The sequence below is a fragment of the Protopterus annectens genome, chromosome 2.part1 (genome assembly GCF_019279795.1).
Source record: "Protopterus annectens isolate FY-2018-M chromosome 2.part1, PAN1.0, whole genome shotgun sequence".
Classification (NCBI taxonomy): Eukaryota; Metazoa; Chordata; order Ceratodontiformes; family Protopteridae; genus Protopterus; species Protopterus annectens.
Window position 1 is genome coordinate 1198780349 of NC_056729.1, and position 23811 is coordinate 1198804159.

A 23811-nucleotide genomic window follows, 5' to 3' on the forward strand; every position below is an offset into this window, starting at 1 on the left:
ACTATGAGAAAAAGCCCCCAAACTGTTAGATCACACACCACCAGGGCTACCACTACTGCCTTTCTTAAAGGGGTGACCACTAAGGACATTTTAGAAGCAGCTACTTAGTGTATGGTAACGGTACGCACAGAGGACTATCACCTTCAAACCTTTTCCAAGTCTAGAGCTGGGTTTGCCACTACAGTTTTGCAGGGCATCCTGTCTTCTCCATAAATTATCCCTCCACCCTGTTATCAGCTTTGGGAGTCATCCCGCAAGTTTGGACTGCAGCATTGAAACATGAAGATCATAGCACAGTTGTGTAAACTTACTGTAAATGTAGATGTCCGAGTGTATTCACTGTTAAAGTATTCTTTTATTCTTTTCCTCCCTCCTTCCCCTCTTGCCTCTAAAGGTTGGGGTGGATATTTTCCTCTCTATGTCCAGGTCTTTGGCCCTCCTCTGTTCGGATTACGTTCAAGGTTACACACAGTAGTATCCTGTAGCTAAGGCCTTTGAACTTAGGGACCAGCTAGGGGCTCCTTTCAGTTGGGGACAAGAAAGAACTGAAGTTATAGCACTAGCTGACTCCCTTTATACTCAGACATATTGACGTTGGGTCAGAGTGTTAACTGGTTCCTGGAGGAGAAGGAGGAGGAGGAAATTCTCTGGAAGTTCAGCCAGCCAAGAGTTTCCCTGGCAGGAAATCCCATCAGTTAGGACTGCAACAATAAATACACCCTAACATCTACATTTCTGATAAGTTTGTACAACTGTGCCATCTCCTTTCTTCTAGAATTGGCCAAGCTTCCTCACAGTGGATCTGCTCATACTACTTAAACAACACAATGGCTGTTTGCTACTTCCCATCTTCAAACAACTATAACTAACTGCCTGCAGAAATGCAGCAGGTGTTAAGAGATAAAGAAACCTGCTACTAGGAAATCTTATATTGGTAAATGAAAAGTATTTGCTATTTGGTGCCACACTAAGAACAAGACCCCAAGCTTCTGTCCCTCTGGTTTTGTAATGTTTATTTTAGTTATTATCTTCTGGCTTTCATATTCTTCTGTCAAGGTTCATCTAGCAGTGATTTCAGCATCCTGGCCATTGGATCCTTTCTTTTCATCACATCTCTGGTCAAGCTATTCTTGAAATGAGTTTTACATGTGTCCACCTAGAATGTAAACAGGTGGCTTCTATCTGGGACCTTAACTTTATCTTGGAAAAATTAACTTTACCTCCTTTTGAATCAGCATATCACGCTGATTTATGGTTCATTACTTGGAAAACATTTGATTGCTTTGACACCTGTAAGAAGAGTATCTGAACTTCAAGCTCTTATGGTGGGTCAGTCCCATTTGATATTTCATAGCGATAAGATTTTGTTGAGAATAAATCCTCATTTATGCCTAAAGTGGTTTCAGAGCTTGCATTAAACCAAACTATTCATCTGCCTGTCTTCTTTTCCTGAAACTAAAAAACAGGGCGAAAAACGTCATCATACTCTGGATGTGCATAGGCAATTCAGGCATTATTTTGAAAAAAAAAAAAAAGTCTTTCAGGAAAGCTGAACAGGTCTGTATTTCTTAAGAATGTAGCAAAAAAGGGCAACTTGTGTTAAACTGTTTCCAGATGATTGCCCCTTGCTGTTTTCTTTTCTTATTCCCACTATAATCAGACACTTTCAGGCAGGGTCAAGGCTCATTCTACAAGGACTTTGGCTTCTTCTATGGCTTTTCAGAAAGGGGTAGACTTTAGAAACATTTTAGACCAACTTTCTTGTTCCTCTGTAAGTACTTTTACAGAGCATTGCAAACTAGATTTCTTTTCCACATTTAAAAATACCTTTGCTAGGCATTACAAATTAGATTTCTTTTCCATGTGTAGAACTACCTTTGCTAGGACCATTCTACGGGGTCTCCTGAATACTAATCCTTCCCCCTTCCAAACTGTTTTAGCTTTGGTGTTTTACCCATGTAGCTAAGGCTACTACTGCATTGATTATGATGAACATAGTACGGTTGCATAAGTAAACTTACCATAGATGTTCAAATATATCACTGCTATGAGAGCCACTCCCTCCTTTCCGGTGTTTGGCTAAGGATGTATTTATTTATTTCTGTCTTTACCTATATTATCAGGACTGTAGGCTCTCCTTTATCAGTTGGTAAGAAGGTCTTAAAGTTTTTTCCGCCCATGCTGCTGATTTTTCTTCACTTAAGAGCTTGTGCAGCCAGCAGCCAGGGCACATGTAGAAGGACCCCAAGGCTTTGGAAGACCATCTTGCTGTTATATCCCTGGCAGGATATAACCCATATGTATAAAACTACTGCAGTGGAGATATATTCGGACATCTACTGTTGTGGTAAGTTTACTTTCCCAATGTTACTTTTCGGTAACATGAACTTTTGTTAAGGAGCAACTAGTAAATAGTTGGGGGAAAGCTACACTCCTGTTTGCCTTATTTTTTGTTCCAGTGCACTTGAGACCTTACCTTAATGACTGTCTCCCTACGTCATCATTTTTCTTTGATTACAGTTGTGTCATAAGTATGGGAACTGTACAGGGTTAGCAAGTTTTTTAGTATTTCTTTGTTTCCTAGACATAATTATGCAGTGTCACCTCTGGTATCCAGCTATTTGTATTGGATTCTGGTTGGGCTTTTTTACTGTTCTGCACCTGTGAGGGGAAAAAAAAGCAGACCACTGGATAGTGTTTTCTTTCTGTCTTCAGTAGTCTGTGTCCACCATTCTTCAAGGTAGGCTGTTGTAGTACATACAGCTTACAGAACTATCTTCTGTTAAGTCTTTCTCACTGATGGCCATCTTTTGCTAGCAGTATATCTTAATACATGCTAGTAAATGGGGGGGGGGGGGTAGACGCTGCGTGAAGCCAGCATCTGTAGTGCATGTGTATATAATTGTGCAAGGAGAAGTCCCCTTCAGTTAAGAATCTGTGGATTGCTTTAGTGTCTCAGTCTTTCATACCTATTTACCCCACATGTGTAACACAAGGATCATGTGTCCCTTTATTCATTTTTTACTGTTTTTATATTTTTGTGCATTTTCCATGAAAAGATCCTTCTTTCAGTTATTAACTTCACACATTGAACAATGACACATGTAGTTATAGGAAACAAAACAAGCCATTATAAACATTTGTCATTATCTTCATGCATTATACATATGTTTTATATTTTAAACAGTTAATCTTTCACTCCAACATTGCATAAATTGCTCGAGTCCTGTCTTTCCTTAAATTACACTCCTCCTCCTCCATCATTTATGGTTCCTTTAGATTTGATTTCAATTTTCTCATAATTGCTTTTCTGGCAGCCAATAGCATTAACCTTGCAAGAAGTACTGTGTCTTGGCAATTCCAATCTTGTATCCCAGGTCAAAAGAATCATATCATTAGTTAGTCACCCCCCCCAACATTTCTGATAAAACTGTTCTGTAGGGATTTTTTTAAATCTGGTAACTCATTACATTCCCAAAAACATTTTCCTAATTACCTTTCTTTCTTTCCCTTCACACTTCCAGGAATTGCTGTCCACCTGATGGAAAATTCTCTGAAGTCTGCTTAGGGTATAAAAATACCTACGCAAACACTTTGATGCAAAAATCTTAAACTCCATTTTCTCCATTAAATACAAGCCCTGTTTTTTTGTGTGTTCTATACCCCTACTTGCAGTAATCCCTACTGGTAAACTGTCCTTTCTCCGTTCCCGTGTTGGCTTCTTAGAATACTTTTGTTTATTTTATAAACACATTGTGTAGTTGTTCTCCTTAAGGAACTGCATTCCAAGTTATTCTCTGCCCTTATTTCTTGAAGTCACCCCCCCGCCCCGTTTCATCATTAAGCCTTTCCACTTTGATTTCTAACCTTTATATATATATATATATAAATATATATATATATATAAATATATATATATATATATATATATATATATATATATATATATATATATATATATATACATATATATGCATATATACATATACATATATATATATATATATATCATATATATATATATATATATATATATATATATATATATATATATATATATATATATATATATATATGTATATGAGCCTCTAAAGTATCCCATCAAATCAGATAACCCTAAACCACCTTGTTCTATTGGGACAAAATTTGTCCTACGTAAGTCTTGCCCTCTTCCCCTCCCAAATAAATTCCTTCAACTCTTTATTAATCACGGTCCACAGCTACTCTTCTGTATATAAAACTAAAGGACTAGAAACATTTTCACTCCTTCCATATTACTGTTCCTATCCGTAATCAGGAGCTTCCCACTTCTCAGATTTTTGTATTAATTTTTGTTTAGTCTCTTTCCACACATTTTTAGTTGCCATAATAAAATCAGTTTTAATCCGTACACTTAAATATTTTATCTTAAGCCCCTGTAGATGTAGGTATTGCTGAACCAATTCATGTGTGGGAACATAGTTTACCACTATGGCCTTTGTTTTATCTTCATATTTTATATCCTGAAAAGACTTGAAACTGTTTTAACGTGTTCCACAATACTGAAATGTCCTTTATTGCATTTATTAAGTACAGAACAATGGTGTCTGTGAATAAAGCTAACTTTTCTTGCTTACTGTTATGAATTTTGTCCTTGAATTTGTGAGTCCCTTGTTTTCTGTGTCAGTGGCTATGTGTACAAAGCAAATCATAAAGGGTAAAGAGGATATCCTTGCATGGTTCATCTGTTCAAACTTATCTTGTCAGAGAAAAGCCTCCCACCTTAATTCTTGTCTCTGACCCTTCATATGTATTATTCTGTCGGGGGATGCAACTGCTTCCATATGATCCAAGTACTACCTTATTTTCCTTTTAGCAATGCATCTTTTCTTGTTCTTTTAGATTCCCCCTTTTTTGCAATACTTTAACCTTTAACAGACCATCTTGAGTAATTCCTGTTTTCTTTTCCATATGTCTTTTCTCTTATTTTGCCATGTTTTTAAAATCCATTTTCTTTTCATCTCACTTCCTAGATATCCCTTCTGAAAAAAAATGTACATATTCCCTTATAATTCTTGAAGTGTTTCCACTACCCGTTCCTTAATACCGTCTCTTTTTAACAAATAACTAGGTAAATAGCATTGTCTCTCTTTACTTCATTGTCTTGCATTTCATCTTAGTTGTTATTGGTTTATGATCTAAAATAGTAATTAGATTTGTTTCATATCTTTCAATTAATTACCTGTGTTCGTATGAAATGTAATTTCTATCTAATCTAGCCCAGAAATAATATGTAAATTCTGTCTGAGTTCCTGTTGCTGAAATCACATTTCCATTCCAAATATTTTCATGTATTTATGTAGAAATCCATCCTCTTTAGTTATAATTTACCATCTAGGTCCCCCTGATAAATCCTTAGCTATTGCAAATCATCTTCCAGTCCTCATCAACAAGTAGTATTCCCTGCTGAAATCTAACTAAAATGTTTCCTTAGAGCATATTCTTCTGTCATTTCCTGATTAACTGCCTGCAGCTGTAGACGCACCATTTGCAGCTGTTGGTAATTATTGATGGAAAGAAGGAAAATGAAGAGCCAGTAGTGTGTTTTTTCCTGATGCAAGAAACAATTCTTAATGAAACTACTGATTTGATGTTGCCAAATTTCATTCCTGCCTCAACTGATGGGTTCGGATCCTAGGACTCGGCCATTGCTAAAAATCGTGCCAATCAAAAACTCTCGAGCTTCTCCCTTACCCATAATGCACCATCCCCAAGTACCTCAGATCTCTTTTATTGCTTTACGTGAAAGACATCGTGACGATTACTCTCAAGCAGATAGCTATTTAAGTTGTGAGTTTAGGTCTTTTCTTAATTAATCTTTAAAAATATTAGGTTTTCTTTATACCCTTACCTTATCACTTCACTTTTCATCTCTTTTACTAGTTAAAATAACTTTTCTTTCAATTTTGTTCTCCTTCCAGCCTGTACTCTTGAATACTATTAGTATTCTGTTTCACACTTCTAGACTTTGTGTAATCTCTTTTATTACCATTCTTGGTCATCTTTGTATTTCTTTGTATCTTTAACCAAAATAAAAAAAGTGTATGTGTGTGTGTGTGTGTGTGTGTGTGTATGGATATATATATATATATATATATATGTATATATATATATATATATATATATATATATATATATATATATATATATATATCCAGGAACACTTTATAATCCCGAAATTCTGAAATATCAAATTTCAGAATACCGAAATTATAAAACCGAAAGATCAAAACTCCAAAACCCCAGAAGTGAGAATTTCAAAATCCCAAAGTCCAGAGATGTTGAATTAGTGCTTCTGATGTTGCTCTGTATGAATGGATAGCTGGAAGTTCAGGTAAGTATTTGTGTTTAAGGGTTTTGGTTAGGGACTTTAGTGTGTGTCAGTGTGCATTGTTACTGTAATGTGTGTGTGCGAGGGGAATATAGCTTGTATGGTGGTGTTTTCGTGTGCTTGTCTGTGTAGTGCGACCTTAGAGTTAGTATATTTAAGTCTGGTGGGGGGGATGAAGCCCCCCACATGGGGGGTGCAGGGGGGCTTGCACCCTGCTTGTATGTAGTGTAGTTTGTGTGTGGGGGGGGAGGTGTGTGTATGTGTGTATGTGTGTGGTGTATGGTTAGTGTAGGAGTCGCGATTTTGAAATTGACGCTTCTGGGGTTTCGGGATTTTAAGATTTTGGCTTTATTATCTCGAGATTCTGAAATTTGATATTTCAGGATTTCGGGATTATAAAGTGAACCTATATATATATGTATATGTGTGTATATATATGTGTATATATATATATATATATATATATATATATAATGTATGTGTGTGTATATATATATATATATATATACACACACACACACACACACACACACACACACACACACCTGTGTGTAAATATATATATGTGTGTGTGTGTGTGTGTGTGTGTGTGTGTGTGTGTGTGTAAAATTTTCTGACTGGTGTTCCCCTTGAACTTTTTGTCTTGTTTCCACGTTTCCACTATGGCAGAGAAAGGCCAGGTTGGGTTCAAAAAATGTCTGAAGTGTCAGCACAAAATTCCATTTTCTGATGCCCACACTTTGTGTATACTGCCTTTATCCTCTTCATCTACAAGATGACTGTGCTATTTGTCATGGGTTTAATTCCACAGCTTTGACTGAAAGAAAAAAAAATTAATTAATTTTAAAAGGGTTGCTTCCTTTCTCTTTTAGAGGCTTTATCTGGAGCTATGTTGCCAACAAAATCTAAAAAGTCTAAGTCTTGCTCTCCAAGTCCTACTACTTCCTGCAAAGCTTCAGAGCAGTCGAGAAAAAGACCTCAGTCCAATCTGATCCCTCCAACAGATCCTAATAGAAAAAGCCTAAATTATCGAATCAGACCTCAACCTCGGATCCGAAACAGAGAAAAAAGGATTTGTCCAAACTGACCTCAACATTGAATCCAAAGCAGGAAAAAGAAAGATTTGGAGGATCTGACTTTTTTGGGTCCATTGATCCAGCTACTCCTTCGACCTATATTTTCCTGTCAAGGACCAGATACTCCCCTTCAGTGGACCCATTTCCCTCCTGGGTCTCCTTTTCCCTTTTTGAAGAGATTCAACACGCAGCAGCAAAGGAAACCACAGTGAAAAACACTCAGGAGGCAGCAACTTGGAATATAATCCAAAATTTAATGGTGCTTCTGGTACCTTGGCAGACAACCTTCAAGGAATAACATAAGCTACCACCATTTCCCATTATACCTCAAACTGCTCCAATTCAACAATTAATCTAATCCTTCAATTAACTTGCTACTTAAGCCTTCTTAAATAAACATACTCCTATACAAAAATTTCTTTCAGTACAAATAGATCACGTATTATAAATAACATTGTGATGTTACACAATCAAATTCACATCTAAATTCATATAGGTTTCAGAGTGTTATAATTTAATATAAATCTTCTTGCCATTCTTAACAAACTGGCTAAAAATCACCCCCTCTAGCAAGAAAAGGTGTAGCCAAAACACTAAAAAAGAAACTGACAACAGAACCCCAATGTGCATTAATAAAATGTTCAGCTACTGGGCTATTTGAATTCTTATTTCTAATGTGGCTCAGATGCTCAAGAATCCTAACTTTGACCGTTTGCTTAGTTTGTTCTACATACCATCTCACAGGAGTGCACCCACACCCTACAATATAAACCACCCACAAGAAGTAAATGAAAACCTCCCCACTGAACAAAATAATTAATCATCCTACCCAAAATGTTCTTGATCCTAGAACATACCTTATATCTTCCACAAGGGAAGGAACCCACGCTAGTCCCATGTGTAGAACCTTTTTTTAAAATGTAGCATCTCCCTCAAATTTAGATATCTTCCATAAGAAAATGTAACATGTGCAGAGAACAAATGCTTTAACTGCTCATCTTCACACACCGCTGGCCACAGATCCTTCATTGACCTCCTCAAAATATTGGAAAATGGGGAAAATCTGGTTACAAAAAACAATTCTTTGCTTTTCAGTATCCTGAACAGAAAAAATCTTTTTTAAAGTAACCATATCTGTTTCTACTCTTACTATCACTACACCCCACACACACACACATTTAACACACTTCCCTTAGCTTTTTTCAGGCTACTACTAGAATAGCCCCTTTCTAGCAATTTATGTTCTATCTTCGTAAACTCTCCTGCTACTAACCTTTTATCAGAAGTATTATCATTGATCCTTTAAACCCTCCCCCCTCCTGGCAATGCCTCCATCAGACATGATGGATGCATACTATTGGCCTATAACAAAGTTATTTGCATCAGTGGGCTTAATGTGGGGTTTGTTGCTACAGTTGGTCTTCCCAGGGGTGTCATTCATGTTTTTATGCAGTTTGGGGGTGGCATAAAAGATAGGGTCTTTAGGAACTTTAATAAACAATTTGCTTGCATCCCTACCAGAAAAGAAACCCAATCTTTCACCTTTATCCAAGATCTCTCTCAACTATTATAATGTCTTGTGGGTTTGTTTGTTATTTTTTCATATTCTGATCCTGCTAACAAATCAAAAACCATTTCTCATACTTCGTAGAAAACAACACCCAATTGCTCCCCTTGTCTGCCTGACAAAAAACTACACCAAATTCATGACTTCTACATTGATTTAAAGTTTCTCATTCTACTTTAGGTAAATTAGAAACTTTTTTAGATTTAACAAACTTTTGATATTTAAATTCTACTTTTTTATACATAACACCCTTTCAAAACTTTGTACAATGTTAGATCATCTAGGAGGAATGAAAGTGCTAGGATTAGAAAGATAGGGAACTATTAATTTCCCATAACCAGTGAAATAAGCAGTATTCCCTTCACATTTATTGTCGGAAACAACATCAAAAAACTCATTTTCATATACTGATATATCAGGTAAAACATCTTCTATACCAAACATTTTCAGTTTCATTTAATACTTTTTGAAGAGACCCAGGTCCCCCTCTTTAATATCCATTTGCTCTTCCAGTAGTTTAATGGGAGAAGATGTGGAAAGAGTGGTAAGAAGGATTCTCTCAGCACGGAGTCTGATGGATGCTTTTCCAACTCCTACCTCTTTGGGTCAGGAGGACTCATCTTCCATTACACCCCATTTACCAGTTCCTTTTTCTGACTCTTTCTGACTCCTTCTGCTGTCAGAGTCCTTGGAGCTGAGCTCTGTCTGACTCTGATCCATGAACACCTTTGTTTTCTGATCCGAAGTTTGCTCTGAGCACTTTGGTTCAGTCAGATCCAGAGAACTCTCTGAGCCGAAGCTTCCCCTGTCGGATCTGAGGTGTTGGAGTTGACTCCGAAGTAATCGGAGCCATCTCTTCTGCCTCGAGATTATTATCTTCGGAGCAGGGAGGGACAATGGTCCAAAAGTTTGCCTTTTCAGGTCTGAGGTCCTCTTCCTCTTTGTGGGGGTTTGCCTTTGAGGCTATGGAGAGAGCATTATCTGCCTCAGCAACACAGACCATTCCTACTCCCTTGGATCCTCAGTCTGCAGCCTTGACGTCTGTGTGCTTAGAGTCTCATGCCTCTCTTCCACAGGGACAGCCAGTACTAATACTCCAGGCTTCCCAACTGGGTATCCCGACTTCTTCTGATACCTCCCCAGAACATACCACTGAAGAGGTCTCTAAGAAAAAGATGTGTAAGAGGAAGCACTTGGACTTCCCAGAGTTCCCAGGAGTTTATCATAGAAGATCCGGACTTCGATGAAGGTGAAGGGTCCGGTCCCCACAGTCACCTCCTGAAGATGTCTCATTTGGAGACATCTTTGAAATTTTAAAACAGTGAGGTGGCTGGAAGTTCAGCAACCCTTCGTCTGAGAAGTCTGCATTTCTGGAGGCTTTCTGCACTGGCCTGTCTACCTTCTGGGTCCGCCGATGAGCTCATTGAGTTGATCTCTCAGTGGGCTTGGAAGGGTCCCCACACTATTGAGCTAATACCTCGGAGACCAGACAAAATTATGGCACCACCTGTGGACAAACAGTTTTGGGGAAAATGGGTACCCGTTGATGCCATGGTTGTGGAGGTGGCATCTAAAAAGGAACTTGCTGAGGAGAGTTCCATTGTTCTTCCCCCAATAGGGAGTCGCAGGAGATGGACAGGTTTGGTTAACCATGCCTGTGTTTCAGTGACCTTTGCCTTACGGTCACTGAATTATTTGGCACATTTCACAAGGTTTCATAGGGATTTGATTAAGGAGCTCTCAAGTAGTCTTTCAAGATCCATTTCTTAAGAAGTACAGTCATCTGTGATGTCTCAGTTGGCTACCCTGCAATCTATTTCCAATTCTTCCACGAGACTCGTTTCACATGTAGCTGAAGGAAACACAAGGGTAGCGGGTTCAGGCAAGTCTTAGTTTGTCAGTGCTCCTTTTGATGGAATGGCTTTTTTTGGCCCCGTAGTGAAGGACACACTAGCCAGGTGTGAGAAAGATGGAAAGAGCCTGTCTGCCATGGCTGTATGTTTTTCTACCCCTCAAATATCCTTTTCTAGGCATCAACAAGGTGGTCAAAAGATGTGGTTCAAGAAATCCCAAGAACCTTTCCAGGACAGACGTGGAGGAGGTTCCCACAGGGGTAGAGAGGGGAACTCTAAGGGTAGACTCCGCCCCTATGGCAGAAGTGGCCTGCAAAACCCAGGGGTCCAGAGATTCTTTCTCTGACAGACCCTTCCAGCATTCCTGAAAGGAGGCCTGATTGCCCTCCTCTTGAGGCAATCTGGGTTCGACTGTTCTTGCACCAGAGAGCCTGGCTAAAGATAACAGATTCTTGGGTGCAGAGGATAATTTCCAGAGGTTATATAATACCCATTTACATTCCTCGCCCAACTGCAAGACAAATCCCAGATGTTCTACCCAATCAGAGGGATCAAGCAGCAATTCAGGTACGAAAGCTCCTTTAAGAAAGAGGCATCCAATAGGTCCCGCCAGACCAGTTAGAACCCAGAACTTGCATGAGATCCTTTTTAGTGCCAAAAAGAACAGGGCACTGGAGACCAGTTTTGGATCTCAGTACCTTAAACAAGTTAGTTTTGATGCACCAAGTTTCGCATAGTCACGGTTCAGTCCAGTCTGCCTCTTCTGGACAAGGACGACTGTATGTGCTCAATAGACCTTCAGGATGCATACAATCACTAAAAAGATGAACAGACAATCCAGAAGGTTTTTACACATCCCAATGGGAGCCAGTCAGTACCAGTTCAGAGTTCTGCCCTTCAATCTCATTACAGTCCCCAGGGTGTTTACCAAATTTATGGCAGTAGTAGTAGTAGCTCACTTGAGACTGCAGGGATTCCCTGTGCTTCCATATCTCATTACCGCCCCGACCAGGCATCAGTTAATTAAGGCAAGAGATCAGGTTCTCCAGACGTGTTCTTACCTGGGGATAAATATCGGCGGGTCACCTCATTGCATAATAATTCTACAATCCCCTATCAAGGAAAACAGTGAAGTATGTCTGCTGAATAATTCCAACAAGAAAGACTTTCTATTGATTGTACCAAATTTTACATGTCATACCCAGGCCTGAGCTAGGACAGCCAGCAGCCCTTGCTTCCCCTTCTACATAACCTTTCACTATCTCTTCCCTCCCACCTGTATAGATCCCCCTTGTTTTTTCTTTTTATTCCCACTTTCCAATCTGTAGTCTACCATTGTTACACCCTCTCAATCTAACTAGCTATACTAGACTTGCCCACTAGATGGCACCCTAATTCCAGACTTTTTCTACTCTTACCCTTTTTTCTCTATCAACTCCTTACCCCATTTCTTAAATTCAGTAGTTCCCGAAAGGCTATTAGCTGCCTCTTTTGCTTTTTCCTTCTATTTTACTCTCCACTGACACCTCCCCAGTCCTCTCTCCCTTTTCTTTTTTTTCCCCTTTCCCCTGCACATATACAGACTACAGACACTTTCTAGCCCATATTCTTTTCCATTCTGTCACCAGAACTAACCTGATTGTTTTTCATTAACTGCTTCAGTATCTGTTTCTACCCGCTCCGTTCGCCCTGCGGGCTCACTCCGCTCCTCTCCCTACCCCCAATTCCCACCCACCCCAGGGGTCCTACCTTTATACTTCCTTAACCACACCTCTTCCTGTTCCTGTTAATCTCCAACCACACCCCTTCCTCTTTCCATTACCTTCTAACCACACCTCTTCCTCTTTCCATTACCTTCTAACCACACCTCTTTCCTCTCACCTATACTATCTAATAATACCTCGTGATCACACTATTTCCTCTTCTCAATCACTCTTCCCTCTATCTTTTCTCCCTACAAACTCTCCTATTACCCAACTCCACAAATTGTTACCCTCTCACTACTCTCCTCCTATCTTACCATACCCTACTCACTCTCTCATCTCCACCCAATATATTTATATCTTCTACCTACAAAGAACCAATATCTATCCAAATAATGAATACTCAATCCATCCCATCCTGTGTCACATTCTTATTCACACTCTCACTATTACCTCCATTAATCCTTACTCATCTTTTCACCTCATTTGAGAACCCACTAGACCCAAACCAAAACTGTCCCAAAAAAGAAACCAACTCTCCATACATACCTTTACATTTTATTCACGCTAATATAACATCCTCATCTAATTACACACTTCTTAAATATCATAGAACTCTACACACAAAGTACAACAATCTAACCCCCCCAAAATGTCTGTCTCTATACAGCAGATTCAAAAACCCATACTATCTAAGCCTCTTACCCTCTATAAAGGATGGTGACATCCACCCTAACCCAGGCCCCCCAACAACTCCCATCTCTCTCCTCAACCTCAAAGAACCACCTACCCAAGCCCTCTCTAGACCATCAAACTCCCTCTTAATTGCTCATCTTAACATACGCAGTATAAATAATAAAGTAACTCAACTCCAAGCTCTAACTGAAATCTATTCCTTTGATATTCTCTGCTTAACAGAAACTTGGCTAAAACCTTCAACCAAAGACAATAAAATCATCCCGCCTTGATATAATATCCTAAGACTAGACCAAACATCTAAGAAAGGTGGAGGGGTCACTATCCTATATAAACCTAGCTTACAATTAACTACTCATAACTGCAAACCACCTATAGATTCCAATGCAGAAATTCTTATCTCCAAACTTCTTCTTAACAATTCCAAATCCATCTATGTCATCTGTATATATCTACATCCTGGTAATAACATAGCAACCATGGAAAATATACTTTGCTGGCTTTCCCAAAACCTGCCTCAAGAAACCATTATCCTAGGTGACACAAATATTGACTGGACCTGCTTCTGCAGCAGCCTCCCCTCAAACCATATTAACCTATATGGGTATTCCCAAACCATTACCTCCCCTACCAGGACAAATAAATCTAACAAGAAATCAACCTTACTAGACTGGATCCTCATTAACCATCATCCTCTCATCTACGACTCAGGAACCCTCCCTGATGATTTAAGTGACCACTCTCTTACCTGTATCATCAGACATAAAATCAACTTTCCCTCCCCAACATCCATTAAAAACATCAGGTCTAAAAAGTACTTTAACCCTGAACTTTTCCAGATGGAACTAAGAGCATGCAACTGGTCACCCCTACAAAACCTACCTTTAGATGAAGCCGTTTGTTACTTTAACTCCAACTTCCTTGCCATCCTCAACCACCATGCTCCAACCAGACTAGTTAGAACTAAAACCAAGCATGCTCCCCTGGCTTTCTAAGGAAACCAAACATAAAATCAATGTTAGAAACAAACATTGGGCAAAATGGAGGAAAACAAAAAACCCTATAGACCAACAAACATTTAGACAACTAAGAAATGAAACTAAGAAAGCTATAATATCTGACAAAAAAAACTACTACCTCCAACCCCAACAAGCCAGTCAAAACAAACCACAGAAATTTTGGTCTAGTATCAACCAACTTCTCCACCCAGGGCAATCCACTACTCCAAACCCTCAAAATACTGAACACAAAACACCAGTGAATATAGCTAATGCTTTTAACACCTTTTTTACTGATGCTATACAAACATTAGTTAGTCAACTATCACCTAACAATTTCACTCTACCTTCCAAAGAATCAACCTTACCCCCTACTTTTCATTTTTAACCTGTCCCAACATCATATATTCTAACCCTTCTACAGAAACTGAAACCATGCTCCCCCTCAGCAGACCAACTATCTGCTGAATTCCTACAACAATCCGCCAAAGCTATTGCCTATCCCATTTCTATCCTGATCAATAGAACTATTACTGAAAGTTATATCCCCAGTTTATGGAAAATATCCCATATTATCCCCCTCCACAAAGGAGGTCAATCCACTGAACTCTCCAATTACCGCCCTATTGCCCTCCTCTCACCTCTGGCAAAGATCATAGAAAAATGCATTCACAGACAATTACTTGACCATCTAATACATAATAACCTACTAGCCAACTGTCAACATGGTTTTAGACCCTCACATAACACTACTACTGCCCTTCTTTCCTTCACGGATTGTATCAGCAACAACCGCAAACTTAACAAACTCTCTTCTGCCCTATTCATTGACCTGTCTAAAGCTTTTGACATGGTAATTCACCAAATTCTCATCACTATACTGAAATCCCTGTCACTTGATACATCCTCCATAAAGTGATTCCAGTCCTACCTGGATAAAAGACAACAGGCCGTACTATGGCACAAGTCTCTCTCTACTCACCTACCCGTCAACCTCAGAGTCCCTCAGGGGTCCATCCTTGGACCTCTACTTTTTTCCATATTCATCAATGACCTTCACCTTGCCATCCCCCAAGCTGCATGCATACAATATGCGGATGACTCTACACTGATATGCTCAGCCCCCTCCCCTTCTGAACTTCTCTATCTTACCCAACAAGTATTTAACAGAGTTGAGCAATGGTTCACACATAAATGCCTTCTCCTAAACCCCCAAAAGACTAAACTCCTCCTTTTCTCTCCTACTAAGAAATCCTCTCCTTTGGATTTCTCAGTTAACTCTACCAATAAAACCATTATATCCCCTGAACCATCCACCAAACTATTAGGAGTCACCATTGACAATAATCTGAACTTTGACATCCATATTAACAATACTATAAAAACTGTCAACAAAAAGCTAGGCTCTTTCTCTATAGGATAAAATCCATTCTCCTACCTTCAGCTAGAACCACAATAGCACACACTCATCTAATCTCTTCTCTTCTTTATGCCTCACTTATTTTTACTAACCTATCTAAAAATAATCTTAAATTGGAAATGTCCTACAATAATATTGCCAGATTTGCAACAGGAAACCCATTTAGAACCCATCACTGCCTCTATTTAAAGCAGCTAGGATGGCTTGAACTACAAAATCTAATTAAATTCCATCAGCTAACTATAGCCCACAACACTCTTCACAAAACCTTCCAAAACACCTATTCTCTCCACACTAATCACTCCCTATAAAAACCTGGAATCCTTAAGGTCTTCTCAGAAACTTCTAGTACATACTACTAAAACAAACAATAAAGCTGGTGACTCCCTTTTTTCTAATATAGTTGGAAAAGCCTGGAACCTCCTTCCAAATTAACTCTCCACACTTCCTTCACTATCCTATTTCAGAAACAAATTGAAAGTATTCCTCAATACACACTGGTTATGCCCATGCTCTAAACCTGACTAGTCTAAGTGTCTCTATATACTCTACTCTTCCTAACCTGTCTACTCATTAAAAGCAACTCCTTCCTTTTTAAACTATGTTACTAATTATCTCTTGACTACCTTGACTGTATTTACATTCCTTTATTATGCCTGTATTCTGCACTGTAAATTTAGATTGTACTTGCATCCTTTGTTATGCCTGTATTCTGCACTGTACATTTTACTGTAATAACCTGTTATACATACTGTCAATCCTTTTAACTAGCTCATGTATCCTTAGATGTTGTGTTAATTTCATTGTCCTAGCTTGGAGCTTAACTCCCCGGGCCTCTACTAAAAATGGACATGTATCCAGTTGGACTAGCCCGGTAAACAAATGTAAAATAAAATAAATAATAATAAATAAATAACCATAAACTATGAAAAGTCTAAACTGGAACCAACTCAAAAATGTATAGGAACACTGTTTAACACAAGGTCAATGAGATAGCCTCACTGCCAGTATTAAGGGTTCAGACTACAGGATCACAGGAAAAATAATCTTCAGCACCAATGTTTCAGACTGCTTGGTCCTTCAAGATCTAGGATCAGTGTCAGCGGCAGTAACACTAGTTCTAGATTTTACATGAGGACTGTACAGTGGATGCTATCAACACGATGATTGATTCCTTACCAACTTATGTCAATTCCAATACGAATCACCCACATGTGCAAGAGGGACTTCCAGTGGTGGATTCAATCAGACCAGATTCTACAAGGCCTTCTTTTCAATCCCCCTCAGCCCAAGGCCATATTGCCACTGATGCTTCACAGTTGGGGTTGGAAGGGCATTTTCTGGGTAAGCAGTCCAAAGCACTTGCTCCCCCGAAGAGACCAACTTATATCAATGTCCTAGAGATGAGAGCAGTGCTTTTAGTGTTGCAGGCCCTTCAAGATGCTCTCCATTTGGGGATGATTGTAATTCAGATGGACAATATGGCAGTAGTTTGGTCCATCAGCAAACAAGGAGGGTTCAGATCATATCCCTTGTGTTGAGAAGCGCTCAGTGTGTGTGGCACTGGGCAATCTCATCCAACAGCTTTCTCATAATGCACATTCTGGGAAAGTCCAGCATGATAACAGACAAGCTAAGCAGGTACTTTCTTTTACCTCATGAGTGGTTCCTCAATGAGAACATAATGGAAATGATTTCCCATCAGTGGGACCAGCCTCGCTGTGATCTTTTTGCTTCTCCCAAAAAAAGCAAATGCAGCAGCTACTTTGCCCTAATACCCCCACAGGGGGAATCACTGAGGGATGCTCTTCTTCATGATTGGCCACCCAGTCTTCTTTATGGCTATCCATCAATTCTGCTAATTCTTAAATTCCTACAGAAAGCTGCCATGTTGAAGAGCAAAGTCATCCTCATTGCGTCTTACTGGCCTCAACAGATTTAGTTCCCTTTCCTTTGCCCTGACTTACTTCACCAACCTTGAATTCTGGATCCAACTCCAGACCTCCTGTCTTACCAGACAGGCATGATTCTTTCAAACGTATCAAAGCTCAGGCTGACAGGCCTGGCTTCTCAAATTCCATTAATAGCCAGACAGCATATGCTCTCCTCACCTGTCTGACATATACTTTTATCTTCCCATAAAGCCTCTACACAAAAACTCTACTCCAGTAAATAGAAAATGTTTGTTTACTGGGCTTGTCAAAGTAATGTTGACTCTCTTTCCTCTCTCATACATAACATCCTTGAATTTTTGGCCCTGCTTTTTAAGGAAGAAGCTAGTTCATCAACTGTTAAGGTTACCAACAATATCAAATTTTCACATTGGATTTGAGGGTTCCTCTGTCGTAAATCATTTTTGCGAGGCATTCTTCTTCTTCTTCTAAGACCTCCTTTTAAACACCCTACTCCCCTATGGAACCTGAATCTGCTACTCAGAGCTCTTACTCATTCCCCCTTCAAAGCAGCAGCTAAGTGTGACCTTAAATATCTTTCTTGGAAGACTATTTTTCTGTTGGCCATTACTGCCAGATGAATTTCTGAAATTCAAACCTTGTCTTCAAAACCTCCATACTTGATTTTTCACAAGGACAGGGTTACATTATGATCTAATGTATCCTTTCTTCCTAAGGTGGAGTCAGAATCTATCATCAGTCAGTCCATTAATTTGCCAGTATTCTTTCTAACATTAGCTAACAAGGGTGAATATGTTGCATTTATTGGATGTTCACAGACTATTACGTTTTTACCTGCATAGAACAAAAGACATCAGAAAAACTGGCCAGTTGTTTCTCTCATTTGCAGAAGTGAATTGGGAAAGCCATTGCCAGATTAACTTTAGCCAGGTAGCTGACTGATTGTATTTCATTTATTTATAACAAATTGGGCATTATATATTACCAAAACCATTATGGGCCCATTCCAGTAGAAACATGGCAACTTCTTCAGTATTTCAATCTAGAATGTCCATGGGTGATATATGCACAGCAGCAACTTGGGCTACTCCCCCATACCTTTGTTACTCATTACAAATTGGATCTGGTCTCCAGAAGCAAAGCATCATTTGGTTCAACTGTACTCAGGAATATCCTTCCTTGAGATCACCTGGGATCTTAGGTAACTGGAGCCTGTGTCCCATCAGTTGAGAATAGAATGAAAATTTACAACATCAGATGAAGTTTTGCACTCACCATAACGTTCCATCTGTGTTGTCTATTTTCATTCTTCCTCAACTCCTCACCCACCAACCCCCATCCTTTAAAAATTCCTGGAAGAATGCGTGGTTAGAGGACATCACTGTCCTTTATACTGAGCTCTCGATATAGTCTTCTTCCTATGTGACTACAAATATTTCCTTTCTAGTAAAATCAGCAAACAAGACCAGAGGTACTAGGCATTGGTGCATTATGGGTAAGGGAGAAGCTCAAGAGTTTTTGGTTTCCACAAGCTTTAGTAGTGGCCGTGTCGGATCTGAGGGATCTGATTGGTTCTGTTGCTTATATTCAGCATTTGTGTTGTTACAGTATAAACCAGGGATATGGTATAGTCAAAAAGTATTTTCTTACTTTAATGTTACTGTCATAAACAGTATTCACTGATGAGCCCCCCATCTCACATTTAAAATACTTCTGCATACTGTCCAGAGCTACTTTACAATATAACTTGCAATTTACTTCAAGAAATTTATTATACACATTTAGTTAAGAACTGTATATTATTACTTACATTTGCATCTTTAGTCCCTTCATTGTCCTTCTGCGCATTGAAGACAGAGGTCATTAAGCTTTAGAGTCATCCCACCAATTTACCACAGTCAACAAACTTCCAGTCTTCGTTTAGCCATTTCTTATTATCTAAGCACAGTTGTCATGGCTAAACTACATCTCGTGGAAATGACACTACACTTTTTCCATTTATTTCCTGCTTTCGTGTTGTTGCTAGTCTTCTTTTTAATCATCTCAACCACCCAGCACTGGTCTCTCATTCAAGTCCAAGGCAGTTCTGACTTTACTAGTCAGCTCCTGTGCTTTTTTCACTGACAAGTGCTCTCTGTGGCTTTGCTATTGGCAGAGCAATGAGAAGCAGAGTCCCATTCAGCATGCTGGCTCACTGTTTGCTTGAAAAGCTTTGTTTAAAGTCTCATTTGCTTGTTCTACATCCAAAAATGTTTTTGATCCTCCAAGAGTAATATTCTAAAAATAGCTGGTTATAACAACTTTAATCTCACACCTGGCTCTCAACATTCCTTGATTGCAGGGATAAGCTTACTTTTTTTCTGTCTGGTATACAGTAAAACATTTCCACAAACAGTGTGGTGACCTCCATTTTTAATATTTTTCCTTTTTCCATTTTGTCTGGAGCAGCCCTTTCTGCTGGTATGACTGCATCTGTACTAATGTAGGTCTTGGCAGCTTTCTCATGGACAAGTTTGGAGCATGTGGACAGGTGCTCTTTCAGCTAACAAATCTTACTGTAGAATACCAGTCTAGCTGCTAATCTTTACTTTCATAAAGTTAATGCACTCTGTCCCTTACAGTGTCTCATGCAGTAGAAAATCTTGTTTGTTTTTTCTGTGTGCTTTGTCTTCTAACTGTATATTTTGGATTAGTTATTTTTAAGGTGCCTTATATTTGGCCAGTCTTTCCTTCATTTCAACGTCTAGCTTTTGCCGTTTTATCAGAATAACTCCTTAAAGCTTCTATTCTTTTCAGTCTTTTATCATTTGACTTTATATATTCCTCCAGCAACGCATTTATTTTAAAAAGCTCTGAACTCATTTATTTTTTCCCTCTAAAATTACTTGAAGTGATGTACTGTACCAGTGCTGAAACCTGAACTGCTTTTAACAGCAAACAGGCCATTCCTTTTTTTCTCCTTTTCTAAATGACTTTCTCCAGATTCCTTTGCTGACATCCAAGCAGAATCGTAATTAACCACTAATTGAATTTTACCCATATTCGCTGGTTTTACTGACTTTTTTTTTCCAAAGTTTTGTTTTCACACTGGGGAAACTCTGTTCAACCTGTTGATCAGTGTGCAGCCATATTTGGAAATCTACAGGATTCTTCTTTCCCTTATGACCTGTTTTAAAAGTACTACCAAAATGTGTGCTTGTGGCTGTCTGTTTTCCTCAGGTTTTTAATTTTAGCTTAAACATAAAAAGTTTTTTTGTTTTTGATTTAATGAGGTTGCTGTAATTTATCACCGCAGGGCAGTGGTCAGGGTTTCCGATATATCTCCCTTGAAGGGACTGCTTTCAACATAAGTATTAGTCTTAACAAATCCTTGTTCTCTTTTATTTCCAGCAAATGCTTAGGTTGTGTCAGACAATAGGATCAAAGCCTGCACCTCACCTTATCCTTAGCTATGTGGTGCAGTGACTGATTTTTTGTTACTGTCAATCCAGTCTGTTATCTCCTGTGTATCATTCCTATCCACTTCTCTGTGCTGGAGAAATGTCATCTTGGCAAGCTCATGTGGTTTACCCCATAATGGGTTTGGGGATTTATGAACATTCTGCTCTGTCTGTAAGTGGGACGTGTGTAGTTGCAATTGTATAGGGTCATGGGGACATAGAGATTCATAGGATGGGATCACTTTGATGCTCAGCCACATACAGGGTGAAAGTAACTGAGGACAGAGAATTGTGCGCATTGTACACCTCTGTCTACCTTCTACCATGACAGCTCTGGTGCTGCATCAACTGTACGTAGTGCGAATAGCATTATGCATTAGTGCTGTGTATGCTATACACAGTTCGTAGGGCACTGGTGTTGTTACTGAAGACATAGTTCAGTTGTGAGGAGTTACTTAACATTCCCATCAACTGTTCACGATGCAGTGCCTTGTATGTAACATAATTCCTGTGGGGAAGATACGTAAATGTTTTGCACTGTTGTTTAGCTAATTTATGTTGAGCAACACATCACCATTTTCTGTACTTTTGAGTATTGGGTTGCAGTGTTTTGTGTAGTATGAGTACCTCCATAAGTCTGTGCTCCTACTTCACAGAGCAATTTGAAATTCACAAGTTTGTGAATCTCTAATTGTGCTGTAGATCCCCATTCAGGATCTGTTACACATTTGGACTGTTCCTTGGAAAAATTAAAAAAAAACAATGTTGTAGGGCTGTTGAGTTGCTAGCAGATGAGAGCCTTTGTGTACAGTGCTGTTAAATTGTCTTTTTGTTTTTTGACAGTAATTTGCTTGAGCTCCTCCCTTTTAAATCATTAGGGTGGTGATTCTGCAACTTGGCTGATGGAGGTACACTGTTTACAGTAGTACTGGTTACACCACTGTATTGTGCACCTTTTCAGTTTCTTTGGCATTCTTCTGTCATACATTACACCTGACACACTATGCCAGTTGGCTGCAACCCCTCTGATTCTACCTTTGACCTCTTCATTCAGACTTCCCTTCTCCTCAACCACCCCTCCCAAATACTTGAAGCTGTTAACCTGTTCCACTATCTTCTCTCCTGTTTAATTTCTCAGCAGCTTCTGATTCCCCAATTTCCTGCTGTTATAACTATCTTATCCATACTTACTTTCATCCCATGTGCCTTCAGTTTTGCATTCCATTCCCCTATCCTTTGCTCAAGTTCTTGCTCAGTGTGCGCCTGTAATGCTGTATTATCTGCATACAGCAACTTTTTGGTCTCCCCCTCTGACATTTTTTGGTAATGTAATCCTTCACCAGTATGAACAGCAGTGGGCTCAGACCCGAACACTGGTACACACCTACTCCCACTGGGAACCGATCCATGAGACCAAACACTTTTTGTACTTGAGTCACTGGGTCCTTGCAAATAGCCTGCATTAATTCTATAATGTTTCATGAACTTTAAACCACTGCAGTACTGCCCAAATTAGCTTTCTTGGGACCTTGTCATATGCTTTCTCCAAGTCTAGGAATGCCCATTTGGACTCTCATCTCTAGCTTCTTCTCAACTGTCTGCATGGGTGTCTGACCATTGTCTTTATGTTTCTGTCTTTGCCTTGCAACCTGATATAGTTTTTGTGCCACATACTGAGTCACTTTCAAGAAGCTGGTAGAGTGCTTCTCATGCCCTGTTCTTTGCTATTGCAACTGCTTTCTTAGCTTCTTTGTTTGCCAACCAATATTCCTTCCTAGCCTGGTTTGTCTTTTCTAACTCCCACTTTTTCCTGCACTCTCTTTCTTTTAATGACTTCCTGGACTTCTGAATTCCACCACCATCTTTCCTTATGTACCTTATTTCCTTACCTGTCTCAGCCACATGTTTGTTCTGTAGTCCTCACACATGCTGTTTTGAGTTGCTGCCATTCTTCAACTCCACCTTATTTCCTCTTCTTCTTGGGTAAAAACCTCAGCTTTGGCCGGCTAAGAACTTGCTATATTCAACTGGACGTATAAGAGAATTTAAGTACCTTTATCTGCTCTTTTATTTTCAAAAAAATACAGTATTTAAATTGATTTTAACTGTGTGGAAGGAATATTAGCTGAACTGGAAGTTAGTCAGTGTTTGCTGAATTTTGTTATTTGCTAGTAATTACAGGTGTGGGGGTAGTCAAATTCTTTGATTTCCTGTCCTTGCCTATTTAAGTGGTACAGTGTGAAATATTTTCTGCTTAAAAAACTCAGCTTTGGCCAGCTAAGAACTTGCTATATTCAACTGGACGTATAAGAGAATTTAAGTACCTTTATCTGCTCTTTTTTTCAAAAAATACAGTATTTAAATTGATTTTAACTGTGTGGAAGGAATATTAGCTGAACTGGAAGTTAGTCAGTGTTTGCTGAATTTTGTTATTTGCTAGTAATTACAGGTGTGGGGTAGTCACATTCTTTGATTTCCTGTCCTTGCCTATTTAAGTGGTACAGTGTGAAATATTTTCTGCTTCAAAACCTCAGCTTTGGCTGGCTAAGAACTTGCTATATTCAACTGGACGTATAAGAGAATTTAAGTACCTTTCTCCGCTCTTTTTTTTCAAAAAAATACAGTATTTAAATTAATTTTAACTGTGTGGAAGGAATATTAGCTGAACTGGAAGTTAGTCAGTGTTTGCTGAATTTTGTTATTTGCTAGTAATTACAGGTGTGGGCGTAGTCACATTCTTTGATTTCCTGTCCTTGCCTATTTAAGTGGTACAGT

The 23811-nt window shown here is 39.1% G+C and overlaps 1 protein-coding gene across 1 annotated transcript in view; it reads left to right on the forward strand.

The window, feature by feature from the left end:
- REV3L (REV3 like, DNA directed polymerase zeta catalytic subunit) overlaps positions 1–23811 on the forward strand; it is a 2860434-nt gene that overhangs the window by 2594816 nt on the left and 241807 nt on the right. The gene's annotated exons all lie outside the window — the stretch shown is intronic.